General features: G+C 39.1%; 1 long non-coding RNA gene across 1 annotated transcript; it reads left to right on the top strand.

Moving 5' to 3' along the window:
* Positions 1–1,835: 1,835 nt before the first annotated feature.
* On the top strand, positions 1,836–7,286 carry LOC126094490 (uncharacterized). The gene is made up of 2 exons (XR_007521844.1): positions 1,836–6,729; positions 6,809–7,286. It is a non-coding gene; the product is annotated as an uncharacterized LOC126094490 (long non-coding RNA).
* Positions 7,287–23,341: the final 16,055 nt, after the last annotated feature.

The following is a 23,341-nucleotide window of genomic DNA, read 5'->3' as shown; positions in this document are numbered from 1 at the left end:
CAACTTTTGACTTTTTGTTCGTAAAGTTTTCATTCAATTTGATGGTAATACTGTCTTCCTGTGCTCTTGGTTGACCTGTTTCTCTTTTAATAATATTCCAAATTGTTTTAATTTTACTATCAGAGTTGCTGATTTCAGACATGATACACATACTTCTGGATTTTTAATAACTTTTCTTAATATAACACAGTAGTTTTTATAATGTTTGATAGTTTCTGGGTCACTACTCTTTCTTGCTGTCAGATACATTTCCCTTTTCCGGTTACAAGATATTTTTATACCCTTAGTAAGCCATGGTTTGTTACAAGGTTTCTTACGAGTATATTTAACTATTTCCTTGGGGAAGCAGTTTTCAAATGCATTTACAAAAATGTCATGAAATAAATTATATTTTAAATTGGCATCAGGTTCACGGTACACCTCATCCCAGTCTAACTGCTGTAGGCTTTCCCTGAAATTTGCAATTGTTAAATCGTTGACTGAACGTACTACTTTGGAGGACTGTTTAAGTATTGCTGAATGGAGCTATGTCATATATTGTAACTAGCTGGAGCCCTAATTTCTCGTATCTTATCCTTGTGGTCCTTATACACAATGTATGTTGGCAACAGTAGAATTGGTCAGCAGTCAGCTTCAAATCCCGATTCTCTAGATTTTCTTAATAGTGTTCCTCAAAAAGAACGTTGCCTTCCCTCCAGGGATTCCCATTTGAGTTCCCGAAACATCTCCATAACTCTTACATGTAGTTCGGATTTACTGGTAACAAACCTAGCAACCTGCCTCTGAATTGTTTCAATATCTTCCTTCAATCTGATCTGGTATGGATAGCAAATACTTGAGAGAAGTACTCAAGAATAGTTCGCACCAGCGTCCTATATGCTGTCTCCTTTACATCTGAACCACTCTTTCCTAAAATTCTTCCAATAATCTGAAGTCTACCATTCACCTTCCATACAACAGTTCTCACATGCTCGTTCCACCTCATATCGTTTTGCAACATTATGCCCAGATATTTAAACGACTTGACTGTGGCAAGCAGGATGCCAGTAATACTGTATCTAAATGTTTCAGGTTTGATCTTCCTGCTTACATTTTTCCACTACAGTGCACCACAGCTATACACTGTACATGATGGTCTTCCCTCCAGGTAATGCCACGGGGTCATCTGGAGTCTGGTCATCTTGTGACCATACATTCTCGTGTCCACTGCTGCCAGCAGTCATGTATAGTGGCTACATTCATGCCCAAGTCTTTCTGCAGTATCGAAGGAACATCCAGCTTCTAATAGTCCTACTACATCACCTCGTTGAAACTCAGTGAGGTGCTGGTAGTGGCGTCATTGTTGCCTTAAAGACATTCTTGACTAACTTCAACTTACCACATTGAGTCTCAAAGGCAACTAAGTCTCATGACCGTTACAGCACGTATTTAAAGCAAACCTGATTTGCATCCTCGTAGTAGCGCTACTAGCGCCACTCTTACACGCCTGGTGCGAAATATGAATAGACAGCATCTTTCAGATGTTGAAACACACCTGCAAACTTTCATTTACGTCGGACAACTTCTTGGTGTTATGATTGCAGTTTAATGGAGTCGCAGACAATGATTGCTAGAAAATCGAGATAATTCGCTAATGAAAAAAAGGCTGCAGTCAGGTTCCAATAAGGGGCAAGTGCCCCCTTTTACCCGTCCTTCGTATGACACAATATTTTGAGTAAAGGGGACTGTTACGATGTCGTGCGACTTGTTAGCAGCAGACACAGTGGCTGTGCCAAAGATTGAGACGGCGTGGAGTTTTACAATTATTTATTGAACTTTTTTTACAATTTCTCCCTCGTCGTTGCTGCCCAGCCCTGTGGATCCCTCTGCCTGGCTGCTGCTGTGTAGATTCTCTGACACCTGTGACCAAGACCGCGCTGTGGCCGGTCCTGCTGTAGTTGGTCAGCCATGGTGCCGACTGAACTCGGGCAGACTCCCAAAGCTGAAGTTGACATCCGGTGGCGAACGGATGACTCCTGCGAGCTAGAACAGACTTCCGGAATCGTCACCTACGAAGATTGAACATTTGGACAGACCATGTCTCTCCTCAGATCCGAACTGCTTCCGGATGGCTTCTGTCCATTGCTGCCTGTGCTCCACTATTTATATCCGGCAGGAGGACGTTTTTTACCCTCGGTGGTAGCTTTTTGTTATTACTCCCGCAGTATATTGCAGCGTAACTTGGCGTGCTGGCCTCACTTCCCCTTACTCAGCACTCTCCAGTCTTCGCTCAGCACTCAGTCTGTGTGCGTCCTTGCCTCAGCTTGTTGGTAGACCGCTTCTGTCAGCAAGGCTATCTGTGCTGCACTTACTTTGCAACGCCTCAGTCGCCGGCTGCCTCAGTTTTGCCATTCTCCACTGCGTGAAGCAACACTTACTACATGTGGCCGCAACAGGATAGTTTACACGACCCTTGTACATATTTGGAATAATCAGCACAGTTTACAAACATCATAGGTTACACTAGCTACTAAGATAACCTCAGATAACATTTAATAATAGACCGCTTAAGTGCTCCCTGGTCAATAATACTGCGCAATATTTCTTGATGCACAATAATATTAAACGTGTCGGGGCAAGACTGAGAGGTTGCACAATAATACTGAACACATCAAAAACTTTTGAAACAGATTGTCCATCCACACTAATGTGACCACTTATCAGAAGGCTGAATAACGACCTTTTGCAGCGCAGATCACTGCGAGAAGTGCAGAAAGTGTGTCATTGAGGTTCTGGGAGGCACCGACTGAGATGCAGAGCCATGCCAACTCCAGAGCTGTGGCCAGTTGCACTAGGTTCCTCGGATGGAGTTCCATGGCTCAAACAGCTCGATCGAGATGGTACCACAGATTTTCGACTGGGTTGTAAATAAAAAGTTAAACACACTTACATATGCAGTAAAAATCCTCGCACAAAATACAAGCCGTGTGTCAGTGATCACAATGTACCATGGCAGTATTCACTCATGTCTGATGTACGGAATTACCTTTTGGGGGAACTGCATAGGTACAAACAAAACATTTAGGCTACAGAAAATGATTGTTAGAATAATAAACCATGCTAAGTACAGAGACTCCTGTAGATCAATATTTAAAAATCTCACTATACTGCCTCTTCCTTGTTTATATATGTATGAAATACTAAATTTCACAAAAGGAGGTATATTAAACGATGGAAATATCTTCTAGTACAACTGTGATTACCACCCTCATGATACTAGGCAGAAGCATTATTTGCATGTCAATACTGTAAGTACAAACATTTGTAAAAGAGGAGTGTATCATACTGGCATAATGCTGTACAATCACATGCCATCCTATTTGAAACAGATGCAAAATTTACAAAAGTTTAAAGTGAAACTGAAAGAGTACTTGCTTGAGCACTGCTTCTATTCTGTTTCCGAGTTTTTAGAGTACCAGAAAAGTATAGTGTAACTGCTCAAATATTCTTAACCAATCTATCATTTTATTTCATTATATTAATTTTGTCATTAATTTCAATATGTACTGAATAATTTTTAATTATGTATCTTCTCAAAATAACAATGTGTATGATGTTGCGTATACTGTACCAACCTGACTTGTTCTACATCCTTTGTGCAAAATATGTACCTAAACACGATTTACAGGACCAATAAAGAAATACAAATGCAATGTTTTTTATCAGGACCTTTTTAGGAGGTGCTGACTTGACCCGCAAAATGCTATGCTAGCAATTCTTTATCGTGGCCCATCTGCAGTTTTGAATATCCTACAAACACAAGTATACGCTTCCATTTGCTTTATCAAAAACTAGCATACATAGTCATTCGACTTAGTTTCTCTACTCACCAATAGAACTTGGTATTTGTATGACATGACTGATTGGTTGTGACTCATTAGTCGTATTATTAATGCCTGATACATTTATGCATTTCGTGAAGTGCCCAGTTTTAGGAGGTTTAGTCAATTATTATCCGCAATTTCGTTATATTTTTGTTTACTTTGGTGGTACTGTCGTTTTACGTTGATGACGAATGTTTTGTTTATTTGTTGTCATATCTTCGCAATTTTCAAGCTGCTACGTTAGTTTCGTTATTGCTGCCGTGCTGTTGCTCTTGGCTGCTCCGCTGTCTGTCTGCACCAAAGAAGAACTACGTTCAGTGATCCGTTTTTTGTGGTCGAAAGGCATATCACGCACCGAAATTCATCGAAGATTTTCGGTACAGTACGGGAACAGTGTTTTGCCACAACGGAGTGTCTACGAATGTATTGGAAAAATTCCGAAATGATCGCACAAGTGTTATGCACGATGAAGGAGCCGGACGACTGTTTACCGCCACAAACGAAGAAACCATTGAGCGTTCGCGTGAAATCATTCTCTTAGACAGACGATTAACTATTGACGAAGTGGCACATCGCCTGCAAATTAGTCACGGTTCTGCCTACAAAATCATCCAAAATAGACTTGGGTTTCATAAAGTTTGTGCAAGATGGGCCCCAAAACAACAACTCACACAGTTGCATAAACAAACGCGCTTCGACATCTCCAAAGCACATTTAGATCGCTATGTTAATGAAGGGGACAACTTCTTAGACAGGATCATTACTGGTGACGAAACATGGATCCATCATTACGAGCCGGAGAGTAAACGGCAGAGTATGGAATGGAAACATCCAAATTTGCCGTGCAAGAAAAAGTTCAAGACCCAACCGTCCGCAGGAAAACTGATGCATACGGTTTTTTGGGACGCACAAGGTCCACTACTGGAACATAATGGGGTAAGGGGCACAACAAACAGTGTACGTTACAGTGAGATGCTTATGCCGAGCTAAAAGGCTGCAATTCGAAGCAAACGCCGAGGATTGCTGTCGAAAGGTGTGTCGTTGCATCGTCCGCATACTGCTGCCTACACTGCTGAAACGCTCCAGAAACTCAAATTTGAAGTAATGGATCATCCTCCATAGAGTCCCGATCTTGCCCCTTCTGATTATCACTTGTTTGATCCACACAAACAGGCATTAAGGGGCCGCCGATTTGCCTCGGACGAAGTAGTGAAAGAAGCGGTGCATTCCTGACTCGCAGCTCAACCGAAAACCTTCTTTTATGAGGGCATCAGGAAGCTTGTACAACGATGGACCAAGTGCATTGAAACGCAAGGAGACTATGTCGAAAAACGATGTTCTTGTAAGTTTCCGATTTGATTACAATAAAATTTTATAACTACTTTGCGGATAATAATTGACTTACCCTCGTACATTTGTCTATTTTGCCAGTATTTTCATCGGGCTGATATTTTGTCGAGTATTACTACGGTTTAAATCATGTAAGCAACCTCATGTAAAGTTGCATTTTCGAAAAAATATTATCGACTACGTCTTTAATGAGTAACGATATGAATAATATAATCAAAGATTAATTGGGCATTATTATGTAAAGAACTGTAATAATCGTCGTAACCTTCAAAATATTGAAATAAGGGCTCCCCTCAAATTTAATAATATTATCAAAACGGTAATATATTGGCATCTGAGAGGTAGACGTAATGTCAACACTACCAATATTGACGAGAAGTTTTTAATTACATTTACATAGCCTTACTTGATGCACGCCAAGTGCTCGTATTGCTTTCAATAAAATATCATAATCCTCACTGGTAATTATATGGGTTATTTTTCCTCCAAAATGTTTCAATATTGCTACTACGTAAAGAGCGTATGTCATCTCGAACTGGCTGTTTTGACAATAGTCGTCATTCAGGTGTTAGAGCTCAGCCTCTCCGAGTTAGTGTGCCATGTATGTACTGTTTGCTGTTTATGTTACCAGTTCGTATTTGTGTATGTCATTGCTCAGATTCAATTTTTCAAGTTGTCTCTTAACGCAAACGGGTTTTGTTAGGACTATACAGACAGTTACTACAACATTATAGGGGTCAATGGCATTGCTTTCTTTGTTAATCTGAAAACAGTAATCCTATTAATTTGCTAATTACACAGCTGTGTAGGAAAATAGCGTGTACTTATGAAAGTACATCATATATATACAATGGCTACTAAAAGATTTGCGAAATATATGTCAGCCTCACCATATTATCACAAAACATAAGTATATTACGTTAATTACCTGAACATATCATTGCAGGATAGCTGTAATCACGGGACAGGTTTCAGTAACAGTTTTGATATTCGTGTTTGTTGATATTACAGCACTAAACTTAAGGCATTTGTTTGGCCTGCATGTCGCCAGAGATCTAAAAGTTGCACTTAATTCTATCATTTGCTGCGATTGCCTCTCTCAGTAATGTATTTTGCTTCTGCATGTTAAATTGCATCAACATGACCATTTGTCGTAAGATGCAGGGCTCATCCAAAAATAGTTTATTAAATCTTTCGGGTCACTGAATTTACATACGCCAAGTCGCTCCTTTTTTCAGCCATTCTTGGATGCATTTCCACTTATTCGTAGTTTACTAGCCGTACCTAATATAATTGAGGCACACGCTTTACGTATTCAACATGTAATATTATGAAGTCGCGTTGCCAACTGACAATTATTGATGGTGTGAGAGCCGCTTTAATATATCGAAGTTTTGACAAACTGTTATTGTAAATAAATAAATAAATTGTAAATAAATAAAAAATTGGAAGTGCACAGACCCCATATATATTATATGTGGCAAAATTCACTTTCGTTCATTACTTTATTTTACTTGTAAGTATCCTACAACATTATACTTTATTTTTAGAAAATTCTTTAAGTTTAGCTATTGCAATTGTTAGTTCTGTTGCAGCAACGTGAAAACTTCACGCGTTTCTGAAATCATATGTAAATTCGCAGTATCATTGTGCAACACCGCTCTGATTCAGATCTTTCTCGTCCTACCAAGAAACAACGGTGTAACTACGTTTCTGAGATTCTATTGGTCGGCTGTACTGCGCAGATGTGTGAGATCTCTGGTACTTTCGAGATGCGCCTAGTTGTTGTCTGATGCAAGGCGTATAGCGTCGCGGTAAGCCGCTCCGTATAAATGGGTGTTACAAGCCCACTGCGCGCAGTTTGTCAGTGGAAAGCGTGAGGGTTTACGTGCCGGGTGTTTCTGCACTAGTGAGTTACATCATATACATAATGTTGCGATCATTCGGAAGAGTGATGCCAGCTACTGTGGCTGTTCGTCAAGCTTTGCGGCAGCCTGTCCAATGCCGCAGTTTCTGGGATTTCAGCAGATCTTCTGATCTTCGGTCCTTGGCACGTGATATGGAGCGGCAGGTTGAGAGACTGGAGAGGGAAATCATGGGCGGTTTTCCCTTCAATAGGGTACGGCCTCGTTACATACCGATATCCGGAACCAGCACTTCACCAAAATCATATCGGTATAACATTGACGTTGAAGGTTTCAAACCAGAAGAAATCCAAGTGTCATTGAAGGATCGTTTATTAACGCTCTCGGCGAAGATGGACAGGACATCCGAGGACGGAAGCAAATTTTACCAAGAAATTGTGCGCCAGGTAACAATTCCCGAAAATGTGAAAATTGAAGAGCTGAAGTCTTACATAAATGACGGCGTTCTTTCAATAGAGGCACCTCTTGAGTCTGCCAGCGGACCTAAAGAAATACCAGTCAGTCGCGAAGAGCAGACAAATTAATGAACATTTAAATATTTCAGAAAGTACTCCGTAGTTTGCAAATATGTTCATTTATGTACCATACCAGTAAAACAGGCACCGACATACGCAGCACAGACTTGTAAACGACGCAGCTCAGTCATTTTGAGTAGATATTAATCATTATTGAGATACTCTCATCATTGCCTGACAATGGCGAAATTTTGTATTTCTCTTTCTGTTGTGTTTGTTACTCTTCGGAAAAAACATGCTTTGAAATTTATAGGCAATAATTTGCTTGAATGAAGAAAAAGAAGATGCTGTTACTACGGCCACTGAATTGTGTGTCGTAATGTTCTTTCTCCTGTTCATTTGTACCTCTAAACAACAGTGGAAGAAGTTTGACATGCCTGTGGTACTGGCTAAAACAATTAAGACTGATGTAAAAATATCATTTTGGTGTGTTACAGTAGTATTTTTTGTCAAGTAGCAAAATTTCAGAACTTGATTTTGATTTTTGCTCCTCTGCTGAATGCATTATGGCGAAATTATATGCGTTTCACCCTAACCTTGGTAGAAATAATTTAGTTATTTGCCCCTAAATTTACAAGAGAGATAAAGTATGTGTGAATCATTGTGAAATCAGCGGTTATCATATACTGTGTTAGTTATGGCATAACAATGAAACTTGTAAAAATTATTTTGCAGTGTTGTAATTCAAATGGTAGAGATAAATTGTACAGTAGGCCTAATGCTTTTGTTTGAACAAATCATTGCCATTCTGGTGCCTGCATATTGCTGCACATTTAGAATTGCCAATTTTACTTTTTTATGTTCATTTGCACAAAACTTGTTTGTACATTGCACATTGACTGTCAATTGATTATTCTTAAATAAATTTTTTGTATACTGATGATTTAATTTATTGAAGTTACAAGTTATTCAGCTGATATTTTAATTGTGTGTTATTTCATACAACAAATTATGCCCATTCATGAGCTATGGTGGAGTGATTGGAAACCATGATACAGATTCAAAGCAAGGGTGAAAAGAATAGATTTACGTGAAAATTAATAGATTATTTGTGTTTCTACAAGACAATTACTGCTTGTACATTGTTGTTATAGTTTGTAGAGATAAATATTTTAGCTCTGTGGAGACAGAAAGGGAGAATGAGCTTTAAGTGATAATCTATAATTGGAAAGTTCTTTAGATAGGTCTTCATGTTTTGTAATGATTGTAAAAGCTTCTTGGTTTCTCACTGTGGAGATTGTAAATTACTGACATTCACTCACATCAGATATTGGCTAGAAAGAACTTCAAAGTTACAGTATATTAATTATATGCATCCACTTACATTTAGGGAAAACAAATCAAGAATTATTATGTTAAATTTATAATACCTGGAGTATCTATTTATAATAATTGTATAACTACTTACCTGGTCTCCAGTCACAAATATTAAGAACTCGTGGAAGTTATATCATCTCTGCTCCAGTGCCATGGCCAACTTCTTTAACTCCTGGAACATTATTTATTAGAACTCTAATATCACACAAGCAGATGAAATTTCACTGTAGTAAATTACCAAAATATTTTTGTATAGTCATCTTTTGTCAGTGTAATGCATTAATCGTACGGCAGCAGAAAGGTTTAACTATGATGCTTTATAACTGAGCTTGCCATTGGGTAGTGATATTCTGGTCTTTATTTCCATATTGTGGTACTCAGAAAAAGTGTTTGTCTGTAAGAACAGACAGACAATAAATGTAAACAGACGTATAACTGAACAGTAAAGAATACTTATTCACCTTTGAACATGTTTACATGCAGTTGATGTCATCATACAAAATTCACACTTATAGTCCCAACATTACAGTAATTTTATGTGGCTCCTAAACTAATTAGGTTACAAGGAGGCTTAAACAAATACTTGGGATTATGCTCCTAGAATACAGTTGTATGACATTTTTGATGTGATAATTAGTAGGCCTATTTGTGGCTTACTGATGAATGCAAACTAAGTTACTTAGACATTGAAATGAAGCTAAACATTTTTTAGAAATTTCTGCAATTCAGGGACTTAATGCATGATAGGACAGGTTTACGTGAAGCAAGGGTTTTAAATCTTGTAAAAAGTTTAGTGTCATAATGTGAACCTTGTTCATGATTTGGTATCATTTCCACTCTGTTGAAACATTATAACACATTCCACAGAAATTGTCTGAACCATGTAATTGTGTCTGCTCTCTCAAAGATAACTGTTTTATAATACATGACCTGAGTACTGGAGGAAATAGTAAGCAACAAAGTGAGTGATGTGCAACAGTCACATTTCCCATTGAAAATTATATGTGAACAAAAACAGAAAGAGTATGAATAGCACAAATTCAAATCCCCAACAATCGGATTTTACAAAAAATTTACACTGCTTTTTATAGTTTAAGAAAACATTTACTGGGTCAAACAATTATTCATTAGAAATGGCTTAAGAGTATTTGGTGGTTGTTTTGAATGATTAGGCAGGCTATTGATTAATTTGATTGTGATGTGTGAAAAACTTTTCCAGGAAAAGGCACAGGTAAGTTCACAGGATGTCAGAAGGATAGTTTTTCTGTGCAACAAGAACTTCATTTGTGAGATTGTATATATTGTTTTCTGTGTAAAGTCCCTTGAGAAACCCATTTCGAGAAGCTATTAACAGGTTCTGTTAGCCACAATGAATCAGTGTCCTATTGTAGACTACTTAAAAATATATACATTGAAATGGAGTGCAAGGTATGGAATGGTTTATTTATTTATTCATTTACACACACACGTCATGTTCTGTAAATCCCTTCATGAAGGAGAGTGCTACTCTACTCATAATGGTAGTTACTTCAGATTATTTTTGCATTTTAAGAGACAATTGCTTCTTTGAAAAAAGGCAATGCTCCTCTTGGTGTGCTACTCAGCAGCTATTTCAGTGTGGTATTTAAAAAGAAACCATTTGTTACTTTACATAGATCATTATCAGCTGTCTGTATGGTGACAAAGTCAGGGTCTTTCTGATAAGATATACTTTTGTCATGCTTTTATTCTGTAGGGACAGGTACACCTGGAATGGAAATGCTCTTAAATCAATCTTTGATTCTACTGTAACAGAATCTTTACCTGGCTGCTTTATATTTAACTTCAGCAGGCTCTTTCTGTTCTTCGTTCTCCTTTTCACTGCCCTGTCCCATTGTGCTAGATGCATTAGTTCTTCCATTTTGCCTGCCTTCTTACTGATATCTTGTAAGGCAGAGACATCCGTTTTGTATTCTCGCAATTTATCATCCAATGCCTTTGTGGTACCTGGTGCATTCAACATTTGAACATTCCATGTCTCCATCTGTGTCATAATTCTTGTTTGTTTCCATACCCACAAACATATGAATCCATTTGTGAAGCTTGTTTTGGGTGTTTCGTAATGTATCCCTGTAACAGGGTGTGTTGTTAGCCCAGTCACCAACGTTCAGTGTAGAGGACTAGGATTTATGTAACATTTTTTCTCATGGAAGTGATGGGTTCACTTCATCTTCCTCAGTTCCCTCACCCCATGATTTTCTGTTAGAGGTATCCCTCCATCAGGCTTTTTTTGCTTAACAATACCCACAAGGCAGTTGGGAGGGCTCTTAATCTTCAATCATGCTTACTCATCATGTCGCAGGACCAGCACTGAGCTCATGTGGTATTTATTGAGTGTATCACTGCGGCTGAATTCCCTCATTGTTAAGTGCATGAATAAGTAATTGAAAAAAAAATGTCAGATACAAACTAAGTACTGTTTCTTCAGAATGTGCAGTCATCACACAGCAAAGTAAGTGAAATTTAAATAATTTTGGGAAGTGAATAAATGTATTTAACACTACCCTCTTTTGTGCGGGATTTAGCACATAGAAAAAAAAAACCTCAACTTTGTCTTCCTTTAGCCATATTTTATTCACTATTTTGATGGCTTTTTTATGAACAGTCACATTGTGCCAATATTTTAATCATTTGGTCACAAGAATTGTTCGCTGCTTAATACTGAGTTCACAGTTCGTTGGGGAGAGAAGGAATGTAAACAGTGTCATGTGTTTTACCTATAAGTTTTAAATTTGGTGGGTGATTTCATTTATCAGTATACTACAAGCCGACATACACTATCAGATATATTTGTGCACTCAGTTTTTGACAAATCCTTGGTTGCTGAAATTATCCTCACAACCAAACATTGAATTATGTTTGATGAGACAAGACTGTGGTTTTTGCACTCCAACATGCAGGAGTCTGTGATCAATTAAGCTGTTGAATTAAGAATTAGCAAATTAACCAGGACTGTGGCTTTACACTTTTTTGGTGCTTAGAAATGGGTAGTTGATGTCGAAAGACTACAGAGAAATACACCAAGTTCTGCAGTATCCAGCAAGAGTAGTGGCATTGCTAACATCCCTTTATTGCAGACATTTGACGTAGTCTCTGGTATGTTACAGAAAATCTGCAATTTTTGCTTCTGTGAGCATAACATAATTAAATTAACTTGTATATATGAAATTCATAGCAGCATCAGTTACAGTAATCAGCCTATCAGGACGACTGTGAAGGAAATTGTAGAAAGATGGAGTTTCATTTCAAATCTGACACACCAAAATAGAAAAAAAATATTTTATTGAAGAACGTTCTTACATACCTATGAAAATAGCGAAAATTTGTTTACATCGATGATGAATATAAATATTACATTATAAAGCTTGGTGTAAACCCTCAACAGATTAACAGAAGGAAATGAAAATTTGATTCTATCTGATGAGTTTTATAATGTTTTTTACAAAGAATTCAAAACAGAACACATTTATAGAAACTCTTGTTAACTTTCAACCTGAAACCTTCTGTAGAAATAACAACAGACCTCACAAAAATGATATATATGCTCTTGAAATACAGCGCAGAAATGCCAAACACAGGCTTTTGGGCCTGTACAGCCTAGAATCTAAATATTGTTTACTAAGGAGAAGAAGAGTAGCAGAAGCCAACTGTAAATAAGTTTCAGTCTTAACTGAGAAAAGAAAATAGTAAACCAATTTATGAATACAATACCTAATATTGACCCATATCTGTATTTATTACATGAATGCAGAATGCAAGTAATTTACTGTAGGGGAGATGGCGTAAGAAGATCCTCGACAGCTCACAACACTGTTGCCAGCTTTCAGCTGTGAATTGCTAATGGCTGCAGGTGAAATCAGTAGATATCTGCAGAGCTGCGGCAACACTGAGGTGCTTCCATAGAGACGTTCACAAAGTCATGTTATGTTATTGGTTTAGGTAGACTCGCAAAGCTGCCGTGCCCAGCCCACTGCAACTGTCAGGCATGAGTTACACCTGCCTTCTGTTGAGTGATGCCCCACCTGGTAGTACAATACCAATCATTCTGCCAGATACTAAATCTCCCCCCCCCCTCCCCCACACCACGCATAAGATGGCAGTCTCTGTGAATTTTTAAGAAAATTTGCAGCAACTTTATATATTTGTGTAAAAAAATATCTGTATAATGTTATAACCTTCTGTGGTCTAGAATTGCATGTCTCAGCCAATTTTCAAGCTTCTATATCAACATATTATGAAAACTTCATGTTATAATTTTCAGTTAATTACAGGAAAACTATCAAATGGATTGATCTCGTGTTTTGTGAATATAATTCTCTAAACATTGTGGAACTTGAAAATGAAGTATAACTGATATCTTATTACCAACCCAAAATTATTAGAAAATATTGTACAATATGAGTAATATGCAGAAGGAGTGTAGGGTCTGGCCAGGATATTGCAGAGATTTGGGAGGTAGGGGCGCAGGGAAACAAAAATTTATACAAGGTAATTTGGGCAATATATCAGTCAGGATGTATCTCATTTTCTGGGCGAGAATTTAGGCAGTCATAATCCTTTTAAAATAGCTGATTAATACATTCAAGAACAGGATAGTATGGAGTGACAAGAGATTTACTCCTAAGTTGTTTTCTGGAGGGATCACCAGCACTGTGATTGAATGCGATTGCCCAGGAAAGTTGCTTTTGAACTAGGGTAGTGGGATGATTGCAAACCGTGAAGACTGAGGTGAGAATGGCAGTGTACTGTTGTAAAAAGTCTTCATCTGAACAAATATGTTTGCCTCAAATGCCATGGGTGTACGGGAGGAAACATTTGACATGAAATATGGCAAATGTCAAAATTTAAGCAATAGTACAATTGTTCATTTGTGGGTTTAATGTAAACAGAAGTGTATATCTCAGTAAGGATGAGCATGTCATAAAGAAAAGTATCATGAGACATGGAATAAGACCAAGTGAAATTTAAGTGGGAGAATATGCTTGGAGATTTCGAAAATTTTAACAGGCCTACCTCACCATTGATATGGTGAAGATGTCATCAATGTAGCTGTGGCAGCATCAATTGATGAGATCAACATTGAGCACCAATTGATAATAGAAACAATGAACAAGTGTTTATGCTTATAGAAATTGTTATCTTTGTCTTTCTGTTTTCCTGTATGACACTCTGTCACTATTTTATATGTAATCACTTCATGACAATAGCATCTGAATATTATCCTGCATACTCACCACTGCCAAATGCCCACATACCTAAACCAGAGCAGGGGCCGAAGATTTATGGATCACAGGGAAGCACCCTCCAAGAGACCCATGGAAAGGCTGACTCAGGAAGGAACCATCCTGTTAGCTGTGGCCATATCCATGATCCGTTTATAAGTCTGCCCCTGATTTGGTTTAGACACATTGATGATATCTTTGTCAAACAGGCTCATGGTGAAGCTGACCTGCTGAAATTTTTAGAATCTCCTAATTAAATTTCACATGGTTCTGTTCCAAATCTCATGCCACTTTCCATGATGTTGACCTCACCTTCACTGAGGATCAACTACATACTTATGTTCACATTAAACATACAAACACCAGTACTTCAATTTTTCAGTTTTCACATTTTCTTTGTCATCAGACATTCTGTCCCATGAAGCATTGGCATTTGATTAAAATGTATTTGTTCAGATGCAGATACTTCATACCAACACACCACCATTCTCAACTCTGCCTTCCCTGTAAATAATTGTTTCACAAGCTCAGTTCCATGGCAGATTTCTCAGGCCATGAAAACCAATCCTGGTACTCCAAAAAACAACTTAGGAATACATCTCTTGTTACTCAGTACCATCCTGACAGGGCCATGACTTCCTAAAATCCTGCCCTGAAATGAGGTCCATTCTGTCTGATATTTTACCCTCCTCATCTAGAACAGCTTCTTGTTGCCCCTCTAATATCTGCCATATCTTGATTAGACACCATTATCCTTTTGCACCAGTTTTTCTACTCTAATGCTCCTACCCCTGAACCATCCCTATCATAAGACTTGTCCAATGCATTCTCCTATGTAACTCTTCAGGCTTTCCCGGCGAGATTTTGACATGTGGAATAATTGGGTCTACTGCCGGATGTTTGTGTCACTTTGGTCTCAGGTAGCACCTGAAGAAGGCAACGAGTTACGTGGCCGAAATATTGTGCCAGAGCGACACAAAAACTTACGGCAGTAGACCCGATTATTCCACACATCCTCCTATAACTGGTGAAACATATACTATCAAAGCAAGAGCCACCTGTGAAATAATAAGTCATGTACCAACTGTTACGTAAATACTGTTCAGCCTTTTACATCAGGCACGGCTACCTTCAAGTTATCAGTAAGACTGAATGGGCATAGGCAGAGGGTGAATAATGTCAACACTCAGAATTCTGTTGCAGAATAAACTCTACAACATAACAGTCATGATGTCAGTGCCTGTTTCACTACACATGGCATTTGCCTTCTCCCTCCTGACACCTGTTTTTCAGAACTATGCAGATGGGAACTGCCTTTACAACATGTGCTTGGTTCTTGGAAACCACCTGACCTATATGTACAATAATTTATGTTGTCTCAGCATTGTTTTTCAGTAACTATTCCTTTTATTTGCTGCCTTTTATCTGTTATTTTCTTACTGATTAGTGTCTTTATGTGGGCTGACTCAACAAGATAAGGCTTCCGTCCTTTTTTCTCCCTAAGGTAAGTCTTTCCGCTCCCGGGATTGGAATGACTCCTTACCCTCACCCTTAAAACCCACATCCTTTTGTCTTTCCCTCTCCGTCCCTCTTTCCTGATGAAGCAACCGTTTGTTGCGAAAGCTTGAATTTTGTGTGTATGTTTGTGTTTGTTTGTGTGTCTATCGACCTGCCAGGGCTTTTGTTTGGTAAGTCTCATCATCTTTGTTTTTAGATATATTTTTCCCTATATATATATAAAAACAAAGATGATGTGACTTACCAAATGAAAGCGCTGGCACGTCGATAGACACACAAACATACACACAAAATTCTAGCTTTCGCAACCAACGGTTGCCTTGTCAGGAAAGAGGGAAGGAGAGGGAAAGACGAAAGGATTTGGGTTTTAAGGGAGAGGGTAAGGAGTCATTCCAATCCCGGGAGCGGAAAGACTTACCTTAGGGGGAAAAAAGGACGGGTATACACTCGCGCACACACTCACATATCCATCCACACATATACAGACACAAGCAGACATATATAGATGTTTCCCTCCATTATATATATAATGGAGGGAAACATTCCACGTAGGAAAAATATATCTAAAAACAAAGATGATGTGAGTTACCAAATGAAAGTGCTGGCAGGTCGATAGACACACAATATAAAGGGTTTTAGATACAAGCATTAACATTTGTCTCATTGACTCATTAATTTGTGGTTCCATGAAACTTCTAAAAACTAAATCTCATTCATCTTTAGTTATTTTAAGAATGGAAGTGTTCAAGAAAATTCTTTTTCATTCTGAAGTTTCATGAGGCACTAATGTTGATAATGGTTGGAGGAAGGGGAGGGTTGGGGGGGGGGGGAATCGCTAGTATCTGATTACACTTATTAATTTGTGGCTGAGTTAGCCCCTTTTCTAACTATAATCTATCATAGACCCCTCAAACAAAAAGCCAAGCCCAGTTCTTGGAAAAAAACACAGCTCACAGGTGTCTACAAGAAGGGTAGCAGAAGTGATCCGCAAAATTACCATATTTCTTGATTTCCAAACAGCATTTGACTCAGTATGACTCCTATGCTTATTGCCAAAAGTATGATCATATGGGTTATCAAGTGAAATTTGGGATTGGATTGAGGGTGTGGCGTCTTTGGCATGGAATGCCCTATCTTTGACTCTTGACTTCTTTGAACTGCTTTTCGCTTGGTGCACAACTTGTTTTCTGCCATGTTTGTTCTTTCTGGCTCTGTGATTACTTAGTGTGTGTTATTACCGATCAGCCACAGTGGTGCCCTGACTTCATCATCGTGTGATTGCGAGTTATTTTGTGCTTGTTTTCATACTTTATGAACTTCGTATGCCAGCCCACATTGCTTTTGCCTGCTGTTGCAATGGCACCGGCTGTTACACCTGCGCCGTGTTCTTCATCAGGCCTGCAGTTTGAATACACTGTGCCAACTATTGCACCCATACATTCCACACAGTGTGCTACATGCGGCCGCCCCCCCATGCAGACCTTGGGCGAAGCACTATTCACCGCTACTGCACTCCCAGTGTTGGAGGCGTCGTGCCCTGCTCGCACAGATCTCCATCTGCCAGTGCTGCCTCAACATGTGTTACCCGGCAGGTTTCCAAAGCTACCTGCTTTGCAAAAAGATAACCAAAAGACTAGGTTCGACTTAGTGGATCACCTACTAGATATCCACGGCATTTCGACTGATGACGCCTGTTTTGTCTGCCTGTGAGCCCCCTCCACACTCATATGGACCTCATCAGTGGATTGCTTCTCTCACCGCCTGCCTGGCCCAAATATTCAACCGTGAAAGCATTGCTTATCGAGTGCCTTTCCCACACCCCTGTGGAGGATATCGACAACATTATTCACAACAAGCATCTCGATGACCGCACTCCTTCACAGCTTTGGCGGCGCCTATGTGCATTAATTGACAATCGGGCATTACCTCACGCCACGCTTTGGACATTGTGGATGGTCAAAATGCCTTCGGATCTACAACTTCATCTTCTGTTTCACATTGCTGACCCACTAGAGGTTCGTTTACACATGGTGGATCAGGATTCCGCTATCATTCATCACCGTCACTGCCTGTCACGAACGACGTCTCCATCACCCTCAGTTGGCATGCCTGCACCTTCAATTCCACACCCAGCTGCCAGAGGCCAGTGCATTCGCCTCGATGCCTCAGCTGCTAGTCAGGAGCTGCCACCTACCTGCCTACAGAAGGTACTGCCAGCAGATTCCCGACAGCTGCCGACCTTGCCCGAGCAGAAAGCCGATCAGCTACCGGCCTTGACGCAATCAGCTGCAGCTCCCTTCCACATCGCACTACCCAAACATCTAGCCTACCCACTGTGCTGGTTCTATGCTACTTACAGGGATGCTGCCCACAACTGCCATACCATGTGCCTACATAAACAAGACCGGCGGGCAAGTTTAGGCACCACATCCCACCACGTTTCTTCATGGTGTCTACTGTCTGAATTTGCACCACTCGCTCCAGCATCACGATGCCTCTATGCCACAGACATGTCATCGGGCACTCACTTTCTCGTCAACACTGGCGCAGACGTTAGCGTTATCCTGGCCAAGCACGCCGGCAACACACTTTCACCTGCTGACATCACCTCAGTCGCCGCCAATCATTCTCCTATTGTGGTCCGTGGCTCCATCAAGATGTCGCTTCATCTATCACCAGTCCACACCTTCCCTTGGAAATTACATGTTGCCGACATGGATGAACCTATGATTGGGTTGGATTTTCTACACCATTACAAACTTTCACCAGACCCGCAGGCCACCACGCATCAGGCTCTACTGTTCTGTTCTCAAATGAGTTCAGCACAACTTCACTCTCTGCCTCCTTGGCTATGCTTTCCACATGTGCATTCCTGCTCGAGCGCATTACTACATAGCTCTCTGACCTGTCGGATGTGTGCTCACAAATCGATGAACTCTGCACCCAGAATGATGCGTTACACACCCTCAGTGCTTGTGCTTCCGCTGAATTGTCACACGCGTGACATACAATGTGTTGCCTATCTGCAGAACCACAATGAGGCATCCAAACACACACCTCTACTGTACCTTCTTCCCAATCTGCTCATGTGTTGAGCATTCCTCCATCTGCTGTCATTTTCTCACCACCCCAGACGAATCTACAAGGCACATCTCCATGCTGTACTCCTCTACTGCATCTTCCATCGCTGACTTCAGCCGATGCACTGCCTATGCCGCCCCAGTTCAGCTAGGTCAGTGAACCGATGTTGCCTTCAGACCCCTTCCTGACCCCTCTTGCCAACCTCCCTTCATGAATATTGGCCATCAGTAAGGGCACTTGTTATAGAATTTGCATCACAGACGGCCTACCTATAAGTTATGAGGCCAGGTGCCTTAACGCTTCCAAACTTCTGTGTGCCAAGAAAATTGTTCAGGATCTGTTGGCTTCGGACATGCTCTGCCCCTCTGATAGCAACTGGTCTTCACCTATTCACCTTTTTCCTAAAAAGGACGGCACCTTACGCATGTGTGGGAACTATGTCCCTTAATGCTCACACCATTATTGATAACTACCCAATTCCTCATATCCAGGATTTCACGTAATTACTACATGGTTCTAAGTTTTTCTCTGTTTTAGATTCTTCCACGGTGTACCATCAAATCCCTATGCATCAACCAGATGTTTCAAAGATGGCCATCATCACACCCTTTGTCCTATTTGTATACTGCTACATGCCTTTCAGATTGAAAATGCTGTGCAGACGAGGCAGCGGTTCATTGATTCCATTTTACTACCTTTGCCATTTGCTTATGCTTACTTAGATGATATACTGATCTTATACTCCTCTACTGAGGAACATCTGTGGCGTGTCTGGCACAGAGTGCCCTATCTTTGACTCTGACCTCTTTGAACTGCTCTTTTTCTATGTTTCGCTCGGCACGCAACTTGTGTTCTGCCATGTTTGTTCTTTCTGTTGCAGTGTTTAATAAATGTATATATGATACTTAGTGTGTGTCATTATCGATCAACCATATGTGATAACCACAAGGGCTTTTTGGTAGGGAGGATGCAGCATGTTGTCTTGGATGGAGTCATCTTCAGATGTAGAAGTAACTTCTGTCCCTCCATCTCCCACCCCGAGGAAATACATGTTGGGACCCTTGCTGCTCATGTTTGTTATTATTGACTTTGCAGCTAATATTAATAGTAGCCTCAGGCTTTTTGCAGATGATTCTGTTACCTATACTATACCTATAATGGAGTATGAAATGGATCTACCTTCCCATCCCTATCTAAAATTTCTTCCATCCTCATGTCAGCATCCTCTGAAGACGTCATTTTAGCTCAAATTTTTAACTTTCTGGACTTTATACTTCTATGTCTATATACATTTCCAGTAGTAAACTGCCCTTTAAGAAATTAATCTGAATGAGTTTACTATCTCACATTAAATATCATATTAATACACTACCCGATGTATGTAAGACATTTGTTAGTAACCCAACTTTGAAACTTTTTGATATGAACTGTTCTGTCATGTTGCACCACATATTCTTGAAAATTTACTTCTCCCTTATTTCTGAAAAGCTATGATGTTAATTCGTTATATGATAGCTCTACTTGAGAGCAAACCAAAATCTGTTAACAATATTTTGTTCAAAGCAACTTTTTGGATTTTTTGATAATTAATTAAAATGTGATTTCAATTGTTGTACTGTAAAATTCATTGAAATTGTATATGAAATTACGTAGGACAATATGTGCCCTATTTTTTTATGTAAGTAAGTAAAATCATCTCATGACTTTTAATCATTACTTTGTAAATCTTACATTCAACAATATATTTGATTGTTTAGTTTTATATGAAAGGAAGAGGCACGGGGCCACAAAGTCAGTCTGCATTATTGTCTTTCAAAAGCTGTTTTTGTGAGAGTCTTCTGAAGGCTGTCAGATGACCAGTGTATATTCCACCAATGTACATGATAATTGGTGATGATACAAAGTGATAAAAGTGATATACTCTGTGTTGTATGTAAAAATTAGTACATCAGCAACACTGGATTTTTGGACTTTCTGAAGCAATAACCCACAAGGATATCAAAGTTGAGTATTTCGTCATATAGTGCAGCTAAGTTCTTTTGTGAATTTTCATTAACTGTCATTGAAATTTTCTAGTTTTCACTCATCTTTGTACTCATGAATAGTGAAAGTTGCTTTAATCGTATGATTGAGAATTCGTTATTACCATTGTTCAGCTATAGACAGAACTAGAGAAACTGTGTATTTTTTTCCTCACTCAGCATCAGTAGTAATTAAAATGCTTCCCTCTTCTCACACATTTAAGAGTGGAATTTAAATACTATCTGAAAGAAGCTGCTTAAATATTCAGTCACATATTGATAAGATTTCAAAGTGGTGCAAAGTTTGGCAACTTGCTTTAAATGTTCAGAAATGTAAAATTGTGCACTTCACAAAACAAAAAAAAACAAAAAAATGTAGTATCCTATGACTATAACATGAATGAGTCACTGTTAGAATCAGCCAACTCATACAAAAACCTGGAAGTAATGCTTTGTAGGGGAATTAAATGGATCACATAGCACATAGTAGACTTTGGTTTATTGGTACAATGCCGGGGAAGTACAATCAGTCTACAAAGAAGATGGCTTACAAATCACTCATGTGACCGGTTCTAGAATATTTCTCAAGTGTGTGGAACCTGTACCAAACAGAACTAACAGTGAATATTGAATGTACACAGAGAAGGGCAGCACAAATGGTCACAAGTTTGTTGGATCCATGGGACAGTGTCACAGAGATACTGAAGGAACTGAACTGGAAGACTTTTGAAGGTAGACATAAATTATCATGAGAAAGTCTATTAACAAAGTTTCAATAACTGGCTTTAAATGATGATTCTAGGAATATACTACAACCCCCTATATATCTCACATAGGGTTTGTGATGATAAAATTAGAATAATTATTGCATGCACAGAGATATTCAAACAATAATTCTTCCCACACTCTGTATGTGAATGGAATGGGAAGAAACACTAATAAGTGGTACAATGGGATGTATCCTCAGCCATGTACCTCACAGTGATTTGCAGAGTATAGATGTAGATGTAGATATGTTGGTCATGCTCTCATTGTTGATTTACGCCACTATTATGTTTTTTCTGTCTGAGAGAATATGCTCTCTGGTCACAGCAAAATCAAGAACTTTAGTGTTTAATTACTTAAAAGTGACCTCTGTAACCTAAATTAATGAATTTTTGATGTGAACTGTGTTATGTTCGTCAGGAGTGTGAAATGTAATAGTCAACAGAATGGACTATTGTTGGACTCAGTGATTCTTGTGTTGGACTCACTTAAATGAGCCACTGGAGAGTATTGTCTTTGACTGGAACTTAAGTAAGTGAGAACTGTGACTTTTCTTATAAATATGAACATTATTTTGTGCCACTATTGAATATTCAGCTTTGGCGACAGGATGGGCATCCGGACACCCCTTAAAAATTAACATGCCACATCCGATTAACCAGCAGACTCTGCATGTCGGGATTAATGCTTGGAACAAGATTGAATGTTCAGCTCCATCACTGGACAGTGACTATTCTGTTGTGGGTTCTGGATTGGAAAGCTGCACTAATTATTGTCTGTAGTGTAAAAACTGGTCTCTATAATTAATAACTGAACTTTGAAGAAAATAAAATGTGTGCATTAATGTCATCAAAAATATGGTGGTATGTACATCTTTGAGCAAACACCATCTCACACTAACTTAAACTTTCTGCTTGAAGGTTATTGAGATTTGCACTGCTTAGGATGAAGGTACAAAATCCAGGTCAGTTCAGTCACATGATGTCAAACCAATTTTCTGTTACAGTAGGTTTGTGTAAAATAATGATAATTTGGAAGCTCCAAACAAGCTTATTTGCATGTGAAGGTAATTAGAAACTCATATCCAAGTGGAATCAAGTACGGTCATATTAGCCATCATCTACAAAATACATATTCTATATGTGATCTGTGTAGTAGAATTTTCATCAGTCCTGACATTTATAACTTCATAATGTTGTTTTGTGGTCTGCCACAGTCCAATGTCTTTCAGTGTTCTGTCAAATTCTTCTTGCACTATTATATATCCCATCTCATCTTCACTTACTACCTCTTCCCTTTCTATAATATTTTCTTAGTTTTTTCCCCTTATGTAGACACTCTTAGCTATTCCTTCCACCTTTGACTTGCTATCCAAGCTCTCGCTATTTGTAAGTTCCTTCTCTTTTTCCCACATGTCTTTTTTATTTTGCTACAAGTGGCATCTATCTTTCCCCTAGTTAAGCATGTTTTTACAGCCTTGCATTTGTCTCTTAGCCACTCCATTTGCCCCTTAGCCATTCCATTTTGCACTTTCTGTCAGTCTAAATTTTCAGACATCTGTGTTCCACTTTACCTACTTCATTTGCTGCATTTTTATAGTTTCTTCTTTCATCAATTAAACTCATTATCTGCTTAGTTATTCAGGGATTTCTACTAAGCCTTGTCTTTTGACCTAGGTGATCCTCTGCTTCCTTCCCTATTCCATCTCTCAAAGCTACATATTCA

Source organism: Schistocerca cancellata, chromosome 8, assembly GCF_023864275.1.
Source record: "Schistocerca cancellata isolate TAMUIC-IGC-003103 chromosome 8, iqSchCanc2.1, whole genome shotgun sequence".
Taxonomy (NCBI): domain Eukaryota; kingdom Metazoa; phylum Arthropoda; class Insecta; order Orthoptera; family Acrididae; genus Schistocerca; species Schistocerca cancellata.
This window is presented reverse-complemented; position numbering and strand designations above follow the sequence as displayed.